Source organism: Nipponia nippon, unplaced genomic scaffold (genome assembly GCF_047370975.1).
Source record: "Nipponia nippon isolate SJK-2023a ecotype South Korea unplaced genomic scaffold, ASM4737097v1 scaffold_3, whole genome shotgun sequence".
In the NCBI taxonomy this organism is placed as follows: Eukaryota; Metazoa; Chordata; class Aves; order Pelecaniformes; family Threskiornithidae; genus Nipponia; species Nipponia nippon.
This window is the reverse complement of record NW_028262347.1, coordinates 34,252,796-34,268,776: the sequence shown is the minus strand read 5'-3', so window position 1 is coordinate 34,268,776 and position 15,981 is coordinate 34,252,796. Positions and strand designations below refer to the sequence as shown.

The window sequence follows — 15,981 nt, the reverse complement described above, 5'->3', positions numbered from 1 at the left end:
TGGTTCTTCTTGTGAGCCAAAAAGAAAACAATAGTAACAAACCCTGACCTTCTTCCCTAACTCTGTACCTTTGTTTGAGGACATTCAGACAACTTGTTCTGTTTTGTCTTGTGTGAAGGTTGATGCTGCTAGCATAAGGAATGGCAATACCTGCAAATTATCATTGTGTTTTCTATTAGCCGTAATGGGCTAAAAGAAGCAGCGATCTTCCAAGGTGCATAAATTGGCCAATGTGTTGGATATATGTGTCAGCTACAGGCAAGCTATTCAACATGAAATTCAGTCAAGCTAACAGAGGATACATCTTAGATCAATGCGAGCTTCCTGTGGAGAATTGTTTGGAGCTGGAAAGCAGAGACCACTTTCTTTCCTATTCCCAATGCAATTTTAAACCTATCCGAGAAGCTATGTGCAAGAGGTCATTAAATTCTTTTCTCCTCTGCAGAGACAAATGCATTGTGTGGTGATAGGCACTGATACAAACTGGGGAGAGATTAAGCTCCCCTACTGACCCTGTAAAGTATTGCTTTAGACCACGGACTTGGCTTAAGAAGTACAAGGATGAGTTCATTTATTTTAAGTGAATTGTGGAAGGACTGCCAATGTCTTAGTAGCTGAGACAATTCCTACTTGGTCAGCAAATCTTTTTATGGTAACTTTTTTATTAGTCGGTGTATTAACACTAAGGCATCATTTCCAATAGCTATGTGATACATGTACTTTTTTAAATGGAGCCAGTGTATTTTAAACTAAAACTAGCTGATTTTCATTTTTTTAAGGCCCAAAGTGATATTTGTACCAGTATCTGGCGCAGTAATAATTCCCATCATCAAAGACTGATCTCCAGGAAGAAATTGCTCTCTTCTCATCACTGTCCTCCTCCCAGTGACATTGCAGATACTTCTAGACCTAATCCTAAACTATATACATTTATCCCAACAGATTTCAGTGGAGGTTAAAGTCTGAGTTATTATGTTCAAATCTACAGGCTGTGATTTTTCCATGCACTTGTTTTTTTCTGAAACAGGACATTGTTGGTTTTCTGGTGCATTGTAGCCAAATCCACACTCTAACACAAGTATTTTAAGCAACTGTGAGAAGCATAGGGCTGTATTGGATCAGCTCACACTTCTGTTGCTAGCAGGCGTGGAGAGAGAGCATATAGAGGGGTTATATAACTCACGAAGGATTTTTGAACAAAATAATTAAAACGCAAATATGGACGTGGTAGCTCTTATGCAGAGGTTTCTGATGCAATGATCTGTCTTGCTAGCTTACAGAAACTTTTAATTTTTTAATGAAAATTAAGAAGATTCTCCCTTTTGCTCTTCATGATGCATTGATTTTTCCCCAAAGCTACACACTCTTCTGCAAGCTCCAGCACTTGTAGCCCTACTGACAGAGAGAGAAGGAGCTGTGAAAGCCCATCTGCTCCGCATTTGCACAGCAATTGGCCATCAGCAAGAGTGCAAAATTTTTATCTAGAAACTTAAGGAATATTGATTAAGCTTCCTCTGAAACTCATCATTTATCCAGGTGGATTGAAGCATTATGGACTTAAGCCTGTGCTGCTCACTAAGTTTCATCCACCTTTATTCCGGGCTGAAGGAGTGGCACCGTTTTGCCGTAGCTGATGTGCATCGGTGGCAGTGTGGCACGGCAGCCCCCGCCTTGTTCGCCCAAGTGCCAGAGGAGCTTCTCCTGCATTCAGTGTGGCACAGAGAAGAGGCTGCAGCTCAAAGAAATGATCGAATGACAGAATTAGTGAGCGCTGACTGAACAGACCATCTTATCCTTGTAGTAAATCAGAAGAAGGGGCAGTCTAGAAACCGAAGAGCAGCTCCAGCAGGCTGGCTGGGACACAGCATGGGTCTGAGGGCTGCGGGGCAGCCAGAAGACTCAGGGCGACAGAGCAGGCATTGGTACTGGAGGAAGAAGAGGCAGTTTTTAGCAGTGAAGTAATGGTTAGTCATTTATTATAGCTTTTCTTTTAAAATGCACACTTTAGAATATAAAGGAGAAGCAACATTCTAGCTAATGAAAAAGATTAGTTGCTTTTTGATTATAAATATTTATATGTGGCTTTTTAAAGATGCAAGTGAAAATAGAGCATAAATTCTGTTATTTTGAGATTTTTTTTAATATGAAAAATCAGATAAATTAGCCTACTTTAGAATAGTACTGAAAGATACCTGGAATATAGCTGGCACTGGATTATTTTCCTAGAGCCATGTTATTTATTAGAACCTCCTGTAGTCAGCATGCAGAACTCCTGAATTTTATTTAGCGTTTAGCAGAATAGTGTCCGTTCAGCCTCCGCTTTCTGAATTTTCTATGGTGAAATGATTCACATCAACCTTATTTCTCAGGCTTTTGAATCACATACAATGATAGTATCACATTATAATGACAGTTAAAAAGCATTATATACACACTTGTAATACAGAGATGAATTGCACTGTACTTTACTGCCTGTTTACACCATTTTATTACTTTGGCAACTCTGTGTCTTCAAAAGAAAGGCAGTAGTTTTACTCATTTAGAAATACGATACAAATAATTTTTCTAAAGAAATATTTTTGAAGGGATAAAAATGTGTCCTTGAACTCATGTGTGTCAATAAAATCAGTGGAGCTATTTTAGATTTACAAAGCTGTAGTGGAAAAGCATAATTGATGCATGTATCATTTGTGAATCCAGCATAGCTCCTGCAATCTCAGAGTCTCACAGAATGGTTGAGGCTGGAAGGGACCTCTGGAGGTCATCTGCTCCAACCCCCAAGCTCAAGCAGGGCCATCTAGAGCAGGTTGCCCAGGACCATGTCCAGATGACTTTTGAATATTTACACAGATGGAGACTCCACAACCTCTCTGGGCAACCTGTGCCAGTGCTTGGTCACCCTCACGGTAAAAAAAGTGTTTTCTTGTGTCCAAATAGAATTTCCTGTGTTTTAATTCAAGACCATTGCCTCTTGTTCTGTCACTGGGCACTACTGAGGACAGTCTGGCTCCCTCTTCTTCATTCCCTTCCATCAGGTGTTTGCACACTTTGTGAAGATCTCCTCAGAGCCTTCTCTTCTCTGGGAAGCGTAACATCTCAGGAGGCTGAGCATTGAGACATTCTAAGAATGTTTAGGGGTCTTTCCTGTGCTGAACTCAAAGGCAACTGAAGACAGTGGAAAGACTCCCCTCGGCTTTGGTAGGCAGGGCCAGTCTCACACTTGACCCTAGCTGCTCAGTCTCTGCTATATTTTCCATGGTAAAGCTATAGGAATTTTCAAACTACTTTTATACCATAGCAATATATTTGGTTTATGTCTGTTATATATCCAATGGCAGAATTGTCAGGGGCTTTTTGGTGCAGAGGTTGTAGTCTCCAATGTCCTTTGTTCTTTGTAAGCTGGGCAGTATGCCTCCAGCAGAAGGGAAACGTTGAGTCTTTTCACTTGCAGTTCCCTTCTGAGCAGGAAACTCACTCCTCATATGGCGGCTGTTCTCTGTAAATTAAAATACAGCTTACAGTAATTGGATTTCTCAGAATATTTTGCTTCTACGTTTCCTTTCCTCCTTCCCCACGTCCTTTGAATTTCATTGTTCCACGTTAGCAGAGGAGGACTGGGGGAGACGGTTCACTGTGCCTCACTCGGACTTTTCATGCATCAAAGTGCGGCTCCTTGCTAGGTGAGTGGCTTTTTAGCTATTCTGGACCCCATGCATTATGGAACTCCACTGGAAGACTCTAGATCTGGAGGCAATGTATCAGTAGATGAGGAGAATTCCAGTTAATGGTAAAGTCATCTAGTTTTAGTCTTACTTTGTGCCTGAGGAATGAATTATAAAATAAAGTATGCTTAAGAAAATCCTTATTCATTAAAATATATTACACTGAATGCATAGCAATCTGCACTAAAGAAGAAATTGGAAACATAATATTGGTAATTTTATTGGTAGAGAATTAAAAATATTTTTTTTACATGGGAAATTTTGCTGTAGGCCATGCTCTGTTCTCCCCTGCTCTTCTTATAACCTATTTTGTTGAGGCTGTCTGGGAAAAGAACCTATTCTTTTCCATTCCTTTTACATTATGTTCTTACCAGGGAGTTCACAAAATATCAAATACCTGCAGCATATTATTATTTTAGTTTATTTCTGATGCAAATAAAACATTAACATATGTTAGATATGAATATTTTTATTTTCAGACAGCTGGGAGTGGACAGATTGGTAGTGTTCCAGTCTCTAATAAGTTACTACCCTGATTTTAGTAATGCTGATTTCACCAGAATTTGCTTAGCCAGGTGGCTATGAAATAATAATTAAAAAAATTCAGGTTCTATTTATAATTACAAAAATCACGTAGGATATGCGGGTGTTCACATGGCTATGCGTTGATTTCAATATGTTTGTTCTCACCAGTGATGTGCTAATGTCACTCTGCAGCTGCATCATTGGAGTGTGGGGGGTGTTGTGTTGTGGGTTTTTTTTTGTTTGTTTGGGGGTTTGTTTTGGGGTTTTTTTTTTTTTTGGCCCCATAACCAGGAGCACATTGCCAAATCAGCAGCTTGTAGCTGATGTTCTAGTTTCTGCCTGGAGCTTTTCCTCTGTAGATCTTTCAAATTTCTGTAGTACCAGTAACAATGATCTTTAATGGGCACGTGTTCTGAAAAGAGCAGAACTTGTCTTTAGCTAAAAACCCCAAAACTGCAGTTTTTGGACAAAGTCACAGGATAATAACAAGTTGGAGGCAGAGAGCACTTCATGGAGCTGGATAGAGCAAAATGCCAAAACCCAAGCCAACCAAATGAGATTCATGGCTTGTTGAGACCTGTGCAGTTTTCACAGACCAGTTTGCACCTGACATAGTCTTTATTCATAACAGGATTGCCACATTGATGAGGGTCATCTGGGTGGAAAGCTGGCCTAGGGGAGACACTGGTAGGAACCATGAGAGTGTAAAAGAAGGCACACATACAGTTTCTGACAGTGCCTATGTCATGTGAAAAAATGGTAAGGCCATGAAGGCTGAAACTCAATAAATAAAATACTGAAAAACCACACCATGAAACTGTCAATAATGTGATCTTATTTCCCTGGCAGTCTAAGGAAGGGGTGGTAAAATATGCGTGAAGTTGATTCAGTGAGATTAATATAAAATGATGTATCCTGCTATACTTTATTTGTCTTTTTGTAAAAATAATGGTTTAAACCAGTGGCTTTCAGTCTTTTGGACTGCAGAAGTTTGAAATTTTTTCAGTAGAAACGTGTAGTGAATAATGCCTTCTACTGTTTGGTTAATTCTCTTAGCCGTTACTTGCAGATATCTGAAGTGTGATGTATAGACCTCCAGGCTGTTATTGATCACTGTTTCTACATCTGTCAGCTCATAAAATATATTCAGCTTCAAATAATGGCCACTTTGTCCCATGTGAGAGACAACTTTAAAATTGAAATCTCAGCAGATATCGTGTAACAGTCCTTTCTCATACTTTCCTCATCTGTTCTTTTCAAAACAATCATTGCATTCTTCTTTATTTGAAGAGTTCCTGCTACTTGCTTTCTTCACTGTACCGGGCACAGCACTGTATCTACAGTGATTCTCATGTTTTTGTATCACTGTTCTGCATCTTTGCCAATACAGAGAGTGTTTTTACTAATTTTTGCCTTGTCAGATTTTGTTTGTTTGTTTGGGGTTTTTTGCTATCCTGAAAGCAAAGCAAGAAAATATGCTTAACTCATCTGGGAAATAGGCACATACCTGTTATTTCTAGTGAGGGAATACTTCAATACTCTGAAAGTAGGGAAGATGAACTGGCATGATTCTCCCTATTTCATTATTACTTTGACAAAGAGACGTAAGTTCAGGTATTATTTCCTTAAGATGTTTCGTCAGGTTATATTCATATTCACCAAAGTGCAGCATCATCTCTAGGCACATTTTCCAGGCTTCTGAAGAGGTAGTTTGTTTTGTAGATATTTCCATCATGCCATATGATGTCTCGAGGGCCTTAAATGAGAAATCAAATCTGAGTATAGCATAGGAGAGATAACAATCTTGCATATGGTTGTTGTGAAGTTCTCAGACAGGCTTCTTAATAGTAGTCGAATATGATTTCAGAATGCTTAAATCTTGTCCATGGTCTTCTGCAGCTCTGTATGTATAGAGTTGGTGGTAAGGTTTAAGCACCTAACCACAAATTTTTCATTTCACTAATTTTGCAGTATTTGATTGCAGAGTTGCTATGAAGAAATGTGGGAATAAGTGAATACATTTTAAAAAATAGAAAGTGAAAATAGAGATATAGATAAATAAAGGAATCATATCCTTGTTTTCATGGATCAGTTCAACCACCTTGATTCACACATTTGGACCTTAGCTCCTGTTTCCAGTGTGACATCTTGAGTCTCGTGAAAACTCAGTGGAAGTAGCAGGTTAATTCGTACAGTGTGGGCAAACAGATTAAAAATCCTCACCTTGGCTTCTGCTGTAATCTGAAAGTGGTCTGTGTGTACGTTGGATCTTTCATCATCTGGGAAGCTATTTACCAGTACTGTTTAAGGCACGTCCTTTCTTGCTGACAATTGATCATGGACAGCAAAAGCCCTCTCCTTCATTCTTTCCAATAAAACTCCATGTTTTGAAGTCTAACCTCTTTTAAACGTATGTGGACAAATATCAAGATCTGTTAAATAAAATCCTAAGGTGGTTGTTGAAATGAAACATTTTGTTTTCAACTCTCTCCCTTGGAGAATGACAGCCCTTTGCATTTGCTGCCCCTTCCCACCCCCCCCACCCCCCCCACCCCGAAAAGCTTGAAGGTCATATTGCAAAACAAACTGTATGCTGGCATTTAGAGTGCAGTTCTTAGCAGACCATGGTTGACTTGGAAGTAGGTAGATGCAGTGAGCAAATTTATTTAAGTAGCTGTACTTGTTATCACTATTAATTATTTGTATTAAGGTACCTTTAAAACTGTGCTATTATGAAGAGCCATCAGTCTAGTTACTGTACACACAAAAGACTCTGTTCTACAGGATTTGACAATTTAAGTGTAAGAGAAGAGATAAGACACTGGATATAGAGCCAAAGATGTGGGGAGAGTAAGGGAAAACTAAAATAAATGAGTCCTTGTCCTGTCAGGCTTCTCTCTTGGGTGTGTCTCTGCTTCTGGCTAGATGTTAGTGAGCTCTGACCTGGAGCTGTTGGCACTGTGGGCTATGCCTTGTTTTCATAGTCAGGATTGTGTCCTACAGGAAAAGTACATACTGAGTTACTGACATTTATTCAAGATTTGAGGGCAAATTTTTTCTTTTTGCTTTCTCTCAAGATATTTGCTCCCACTGTTTTAGCTCTTAGAACAACAGAATTTAGATGGAGGGGGAAAGAGAAACTAGTCTGACTTTTCAATATAATTTGGTATTGTAATAAAGTTATCTTATGTCTTCAAAGCATATTTCTAGCATTATGGTTATTTGCTCCTCTCATTTCTTGTGAAAATACTGAAGTATTTCCCATGTATTGAGGTGATGTGATCACAGGCAATGTGATCACAGCTGGATTCATTTTCTCAATCCCAGTAATGTTCCCTCTAATAAAACTAGGTTGTTCCACAGGAAAGACAATACTTGTTCTTGCCAGGGCAACACCCCTTATCTGTCAAGTTTGATCATCATAAGTCCATTGTTCCTTTATAATTCTACTAAATATCCATACTAGATCTCCGCAGCTAACAAAAACAAGGTCTTTGCTAACAATATGTTGCAAACAAATTCAAGAATTTGTCAATGCAAACTGCTATTTTTCTCTCAGGTTTTCAAGAGCTTGAAAAAAACGAAAAACACCAAGAACAGGTTTCCTAAGATTCATTGAGCATTTTGTCTTAATGCTATTTAACCCATTCCAGTAATTTCTGAGATTCTTGGTAGTAAAATGAATTACATTCCATGCCATTGAAATTTAAGAATTGTACTTTGCCTTATGCAGGTTTGATGCCAATGGGTGATAATTAAAAATGAAATCTTTTTTAAACTGTACTTTCTGATTCTTAGTTTCCATACAAAGGTAGTGGTAGACAAAGGAAGAGGAAAAAAAGTGGGTTGGCTGACATATCAGTAAGATGAAGGTATTGCAGCTCTCCTAGAGACTGGTATACACTGCAGCCCCATATAGACAAAGACACTTGGTTGCACAAGCACGCAAAATCTGAGTCCAATGTCTGGAAAGGTCCCCCTGAAGACAATAGGAGTGTTAACATAGATATAATATATAATTTTTTTTTTTTTTTATTATCAGTGACTCTAAGGCTTTCCCTCATTGATGTAGTTCCCAAACAAAAATGGAATAGTCCCATTAACAGTTGCTATGAACTCCAGCTTACTGTTTTTCTGTGACTGGGTTGTAGCATCAACAGATGCACTCTGGAGAAATTAGCTACGACAAATCTGTGAACATCTGCTCCAGCTACTTTTACATTTTTAATTATTTCAAATCCTGAACTGACTTTAGACATGAAGTGCTGTATTGTTTGGGAGTGCACAATGGATAATAGTAAATTCTGGCAGCCTTGAGAAACAGAGACGTGATGTTAGGTGTATATAGGTTTCTATTTAAAGTTGTCTTTTGAAAATTTCCAACTCTATTGGTAGCACCTGATTTTTTTTAGATTAGTTTTTGATTAAATGCTATTTGATAATGAATGTTGAGAGTGAGTATATAACAAATTTGGAAAGCCGATTTGCATAACTGACTTTAATCAAGATTTCCAAAAATGTGTTTACCTTGCTGTCTGTATTAAAAACCTTTTGCTGAACTAATGCTAAGGACTTCGCTTAAGAACATTAAGTAGAGTTCTCTGGAGTGTTTGTGATTATGCCAACTAATCCTGTCATTCCGGCTGAAGTGAGGGAGGAAGATGATGGATCTCTGAAGAGGGATGGGAGGATGGGCAGATTCCTTATGTGGGAACAAAAATGGGAGGAGGAAAAGCTGGGAGCGTGAAACCCTGCTCAGTTCCTGTACAGACCTAGATGCAGATGCTTTGAAAGAACTGAGTGAGATCTAATGACAGCTATAGATGTGGTGCTCCATCTGTGCACTAATCCACTCCTGGAAATGTCTAACCACATTAGACTGGCCTGTGTCATTATGCAAATAAGGCATATGTGATTATTACTGTAATATCCAAGTTAACAAGGGGCTGCCATTTGTAGGGGAAGTGAAAGCAGTTGGATTTGGGAGGAAAGTACATACAGTGAAATGGAGCTACATGATGCCAGGTCACAAGAAGTCATGCTGTCACCAAGGAGGTGCATGCAGCAAAGTCACAGTGCAGAATTTCTAGCTAAAGTGTTTGTAGAAATTGTTCTGGGCCAAGGAAAGTCTGGTTGAGAATGGGAGCATCAGCAGGGGTCCCTGATAGTCACTCAGATATGGGTGTAGTCTGTGGGTGCTTAAATAATGTGGCAAATTTTTGGAGCAGAAGCTGTTTGGAACATCTATGGCTTGGGAGCATGGAAACGTCACTTCCAAGTTATTTTCACCCAAATAAATGCTAGATTTACTATTTTGCGGTGAACTGAGTAGCTTTGCTGTTTGCATAGGATGTTTTTTAATGCTGTCAAATGAAACACTGTCAGAATCTCTGAAGGTGCTGCCATTTGGAGGTACTTGCCTTTTACTGAGTGTGCTCACATGATCTGTGTCCACAAGGCTGCAGAAAGCAACCATCTCACTAGTCAGGTGCAAAAATGCATCTTTGAAAGTTATGCATAACTGGTGCACACTATTTTTTCATGGCAAATCTGGGCAAAAATGGGGGCGGTATACCAAAATGCTTTATTTCTCTCCCCCTCCCTGTTTACAGTCTCTGTGGAGCAGAGTAACAGTTACCTGTATAAGGGCTGTTGCAGGAATAGGTATCCTCCTTTGTCGTGTCCATGGGTGGTCTTAACTTACGACATGGCAGTGGAGAATGCAACCTGCTTTTTATATAGTAAATTAATGCTGATGGGTGATAACTGTTTACTGCTCATAGATTTAAAATAGTGACTCAGAAGCGTGGTCTTTAGCAGTTCTTCGTTACTTTCAGAAATTCCTAACACTCAGTCCTAATCAATGAATCAGATTTAATCCTGCATATGGATCCCTGTGACTTGAGGCTTTCTTATGGGTGTATGTGCAACTTTAACCATGCCATGAAGTATAAAGTGTTTTAGGGAGGTATCTATTTATTTTGTTACGCTGCACCATTTTTCTCTTAACAAAGTTTTCAGAAAAGCTCCTTTTACAGTTAGCCCAGCAGTCCAGCTGAGAGAAGGTAGAACTGAAGCAGAAATTTTCCTGTCCTTAGTAGCTGCTGGCATTTGATATAATATCTGTTTGCACCTTTACTAAGATACAACTATGTCACTACTATTGCGAATAGCTTACATAAGGAGTCCATCAGAGAATGTCTAATCCCACTTTTATGGGGACTGAGTGAGCGTGCAGTGTTTGAATTGGAGTTGTTCTGGTCTTGCAGACTGTTGTGCTATTTATAAACCTTTAATATAATTGTAATACAGTGGACATATAATTAATATTAACCTTAATTGCCTTTCTTCTCTTGACACCCTCTAAGGCTTTTGTCTTGGTATTTGATTTTATTGTTTGAGATTTTGCTGCAAAAGTTGTTTGAGTATCGGATGGCCAACATGGTTAATTCAAAATAAAATGGATGAGCATTTTGATCACATTAGTAATGCCCGAGTTTTCAAAATCCTATGTTTAGAGTCCAAAATCTTCCAGTTCTGTTTGACAAGCAGAATATGGCCCATTGCTCTAAAGACGAAGTTGTGCATGTCTGTCAGTAGAAATGTTTTGGCTACCATATTTAACCAAGCTAAAGTTGCAGTGTGGATAGCAATAATGCCATTTTTAAGAGAAGCTGACATCAAACACATTGTCCAGATTGGATCTTTGCTTAACTGGAGACAGCCACATGCTGACTTTGTGCTATGTGATGTCCATTGGCTTTGATCAGTTGCGAACTCTTTTGCAGACTCCCTGTCCTGCAGCCTACTTTAGAAGTTTTACTTCATCTGTCAGGTCTATTTGCCTCAGCTGAACTGCTATCAACAGAGTTTTTAGTCACATTTTGATGTTCTTTTTCAGTGCTCAGATTGCTTTTTTAGACTTTAAGGATGCCTCAAGGAGCCCTCATTCTAGGGCTCAGATGAATTCTGCAGAATACTTCCCAGCAAGAACACATGGGATACATGAATTATGTCATTTCCCCATAGTAGTTGATGGAAATACAGGAAACATGAGAAGTAGGTGAAAGAATTTATAATTTTAGATTGACTCCTTGCCAATGTGACTAAACAGCCCGTTAGTGTTGTTGGAGGTGGCTCACACCACAGATGCTCTTAAATGATTATAAAAGTACTGTAGAACAACGACTTTGTGTTTTCAGTGTAATAGAGACATTTAGCTTTTCTGGCTAACAAGAAATAGGATACAAATAGTAATTGATTCCTTATCATGAGGAAATTTCAAATTGGATTTTCTTTTTTCAGCTGAGGAAGCTGAAGCATATACATGCAGCTTTTCAACAGTGATTGGCTGGAAACATTAGCAATATATTTTCCAGCTTGAAACCTGGAATCGTTTTGAATTGTTGAGGGAGACAGCATGAAATGAAGCAAGTCTCCAGTCTCACTGACTGCACTAACAGAGGAACTTGTGCTCTCCACAAAATGAGCAAAGAAGAAATAACGCCCAAAGATAAATGAGAAAGGGATGAGAGCAGTGCCTAGTAATGGTGTGGCAGTCAAGAGAGAGAAATTCATGAAAGGTGACCATTATGTCTGTGTGTTTTTCTAAGGATAAAGTGACTTAGAGGTTTTGCACTATGTAAGCTTGCAAAGTAGGATTAATGGGACTTACACAATGCCTAAGCCTTGATCTCTGAACAGTGGAAAATGTAATCAAGGAGATTCCAAGGAGGAGTTTGGAAAATTTAATGAAGAAAACGGGGCTTTTTTGTATGCTAATTTTGGGTGTTTCCCCCCCACCCCTCAAACCAGCATATGTGAACAAAGAATGCAGCAACATAGAATTAATTACCAGATTTAAAGTTACATTCATAATTACTGAAAAATTTCACAAAACTTTGAGTCACATCTGCCATTCATTGGGCAATTATGAATACAAGAAACTAAAGCCATTTGAGGAGTTCACCAATGTCCTAAACTTTCTGCTTTCACTTGGTGATAAGTCTGAATCCAAATCAGCTTAGATACCACGGGGAAGTGTACGTGTATTCCTCAGAGGAAGGCATACGCAATCTAGATAGTGAAGGTGGTAAATAAAGAAGTGAGAAAATGTACTAAATGACATCTTGTGAACTGAGTGAACGGAAGGCAGGAGTTAGCTGGGTCATGGATTTTGTGTGGACATTTTAAGAAATGCAAAAGGAAAGTGTCATCTGGAGGCCAGTGGGAAGAAAAAAGAGTTGTGAAAGAGAAGTGATGGTTTGACAAACTGTTGATAATTCACTGAGTGAACACAACAGCCAGCAGGCTCCTGAAAGATTCCTTTAGCTGGATGAATATGGAGAAGATGCCATGCTATCACAATGTGCTAAATGGTACTACAGGGAATAGTTGTATTATCACTACACCTGCGTAAATTAGTGGTGGGGATACAAGCGGACCTTGCTAATAATTTTTTAGACCCTCTATTGATGCCTATCAATGTAATATTTGATCACCTTCTGTATAAAAACATATCAAGAGTAGTCAAACTTCCTGGTAGGTTTTGTAGACTGCCTGTTTCATCTTCTTAGAAAACCGTGCTTTGAATAATATACATTGGTTTAGGTACTGGGGGGCATACGGAGGTTTGATGGCAAGAGGAAATGGTTGATGTAATTCAGCTGTAGATGAAATCCTACACAGGCAATAACTATCAAGTTCTGGAACAACTAATCATCAGGTAATTTCTTGACTGTGACTCAGTCTGTCGAATGAAAGGACTTAGGGAGATGAAAGATGATATGTTTCCCCAGAGAGATACCAATCACAAACTAATCACCCAGTATCCTGGGAAGCATCTAGCCAAGCAGAAATTAAATCTTCACTGGACTTTCCAATTACACAGTTCTAGTCCAGATGTTCATGTTGTTGAAATATCTTTATTTCTGAAGGAAAACAAAGACATGAAACACCACCATCATGGGATGTGTACTGGCTGTGACAGTTGCTGGCAGGAGGCAGGAGAAACTGTGTTCCATTCCCCACTGCCTGGAATGTGGGTCCTGCTGTCTTAGGAGGAAAGTGGGGCGGAAGAAAGTTAGCTTTGTCTTACTAGAAATCTTTCCAAGTGTGCTCAATGCTCACCTAACCAGACAACCTTAGAGTAAAGTTTTTAGAAGCCTTCAGGTGGCTTGATCAAAATCTGCCCTTTGCTGTCTGGCAGGATGCCTCCTCTGTGGGCAGCAGCAGATACCCATTGGTATCTGTCTTGTTAAATAAACATGGAGCCAGTGGTACAGGTGTAGATGAAGTGCCCATGTGTTTTTTGTAAGCTCATTTGGCTAGTTTAGCATAGGTGAGAAGAGAAAACCTAAGTGATAGTGCTCTGAATTAGAACTTCAGAGTGTACCTTAGTTCTTGCTGCTTTTTAATGGAAGGAACTGTCCAGGTATGGTGGAATCCTTCAGGTTTTGGAGATCACTAGTAGGATAGAAATAATCCAGATGAGGTTGATTTTGATGATTTCAAGAAGAAATGTCCCTTTTGAACATAGTCAGTAAGAGCAGCAGTCTATAAGAAGACGTGCTTGGGCTTGTGTTCAGATTATTCAGGTTAACAGGTTTTCAATTTAGTTTCAATTTAGTTTTTCAGTTGGGCATTTATTGTTTTTTGGTTTTTCTCTTTTCTTAAACATAGTTTGGTCAGTCTGTATAGGCAGGTTTCTGATACCCGAGGGCTTTAGAACCTTGCTGACAAAGCCACAGCAAAATCCAATAGTTGGAAATGTTTATTTAGGGGAATTCAATGAATGAGATATAATTTTGTTAGCTGCATGATGGACAGGTGTTGTGTTGATATGTGAGGACATGGAGGTGGGGAAGTCAGCACTGCTTGGAATTTCTGGGACCCACACAAGCAAGTGTCTTGAAACATGCACTCTGCTGCCACTTTCTAGCCTTTGAGAAACAATCTTCGAGTGTATGAGGGGGCAAGGGCTGTCTGGGCAGAGTGATCTCTCACAGCCCCAGAATTTTAAAGTTTTTCTTTTTTTCAAGGCTTTACAGAGAAGAGTTGATTTTTCTTGCAGAAAACAAGTGTTTGCGATACTGCATCACAATAATTTCGTATGCCAAGACTTCAGAGGGCTGTTGGTGGAATCAAGAAATAATGTCCTGATTTCACACTAGGCTGGATGTGTTCTTTTGATGGTTTTGCTATGTATATTATTTTATAAGTTTCTCTGAAGAATCAGAGGTTTGTTATCGTTGACAAGGAGACTGGATTCAGTGGACTATGATCCATGATAGTATCCATACTATGAAAGTATGGATACTTCTTTTTAAGATGCCCGGGTGGTCTTATTCATATGTTAAGAGTATTTTGGCTTCAGGAGAGGGTTTTCTTCCAAGACAGAATGACAGTGATCTTGATGCCTTTCCTGTGAACAGGCATAGTCTGCCTGTTGGAAACATGAGGATGTGTTAAGTTATCAGTCCATTGCCATTGTGTGGTCCTCAGGCACTGCTATACTTCATCTTTTCCTGTCACATGTAGTTCTTCGAAGCTTGAAATGTGTGGGGCAAGGGAAAGGGCTTAATATATGAGTATTTCAGTTTAGTGTCATGGCCTGTAATATATAGGAGGTGATATATATGACTGGGTGATTGCCTTGTCCTATCTGGATTCAAGATCTGCTAGTGCCCAGTAAAGATTTATATAGATTTTTTTTTTTTTTCACATACTTCCTTCTAGAAGATCTTGTTTTCTGGGAGAGGAGAGAGGCATGTATTGAGTTTTTTTGACTCTTTGTGACCTTTCTTTGTGGATGTTGCACAAACTCGCTCCTTCTGTTAGCCCCAGGACTCTCCCCTGCACTCTCTCCTGTGGCTCTTTTCTGTACTTCTTTTATTAAGTCTGACTGCAAACTCTGCCATTCATGGGATTTGGGGTGCTGCAACGTGCTGTAATATTACTTCCTGAAAGTGCTGTGCAGGTGTATCTCACGCAAGATACTTTATAAGATGTTACAACTCATATTTTGAATGTGAAAAAAACCTTTTTTGTCACTATGCCCATCACTTCTTTTTCAACATCAGTTCCAAGAGTTGCCTTTTTACATGCTGACAAACTAATAAGTTTGTAAAATCAAGGAGCTGCAAGTTAAAAAAAAAAGTGAAGGAGAAGTGAAAATAACAGTGGTAATGGTAATTAATATAGGTCATGCAATAAAAACTCTTGTACTTTTAGGTATTTTAAAATCGTCTACAAACTGTAGTCTATTTAAACAGAATAGATAAATCTCTCTGTGACGGAATTGTAGTATAATTGATTTACAGCTCCAAATCAATGATTAGCAATTTAGGCCTCTAACATGTAATCTGGAACTTGAAAGTGGTAACCTACTCCTGTTATTTCATGATTATGCTTACTTGCTGAGCCCTGACTGTGTCCTAAGCAACAGAGACAGACATCCAATTTTCTACACCTGGCAGTTACATTACTTAGCCTTTATACTTTGCATAATGTAATTGCAGTAATGGACCCATTTAAAAAAAAGGAAGACAGTTCGCTGAGAAGATATTTTATGTAACCCTTAAATACCGAGTAAGAACTTTAGTGAGCAATCCAGCATGAGCTGTGTCAGCACGCTGCTGTAAAACCTGGTACTGCCAGGGCGCAGGAGTGGCACCAGGCCAGGTTGTGGTATAACAAACACCAAGCCTGGGGGCATCGTTCTGTCATTTGATCA

General features: G+C 39.1%; 1 protein-coding gene across 1 annotated transcript in view; it reads left to right on the top strand.

Annotated features, from left to right (window-relative positions):
- The window catches only part of NELL2 (neural EGFL like 2), a 155,529-nt gene that overhangs the window by 46,511 nt on the left and 93,037 nt on the right, over positions 1-15,981 (top strand). The gene's annotated exons all lie outside the window — the stretch shown is intronic.